The sequence below is a fragment of the Anarhichas minor genome, unplaced genomic scaffold (genome assembly GCF_050575085.1).
Source record: "Anarhichas minor isolate MPS153535 unplaced genomic scaffold, ASM5057508v1 ptg000033l, whole genome shotgun sequence".
NCBI lineage: Eukaryota > Metazoa > Chordata > Actinopteri > Perciformes > Anarhichadidae > Anarhichas > Anarhichas minor.
The window spans coordinates 13126668-13126969 of record NW_027466479.1 but is presented as its reverse complement, the minus strand read 5'-3'; positions in this window follow the sequence as shown (position 1 = coordinate 13126969).

Genomic DNA, 302 nt, shown 5'->3' with positions numbered 1-302 from the left:
CCCACCATCCAACCAGCCACTTGGGCAAATGCTTTGCTGCATGTTCTTCACCTCCCCTTTGTCACGAGTTATTGGCCAATGACTACACAAATGGGAAACCATTTCAAGCTGACTGCACTCCTTCACAAACCTTGTCATCAAGGACTCAAGTGTTGAGACCCCAAGACAGACGTTTGGACCTCGAAGCGTTCTTTAACTAAGCAGCATGTTAGGCCAGGCTGACTTTCATGTGAATCAAAGGGGAGCTCAGCTGATGAGCAGAGGTGTCATTACTAAGGCACCTGGGGTCGAACTGAACTGAG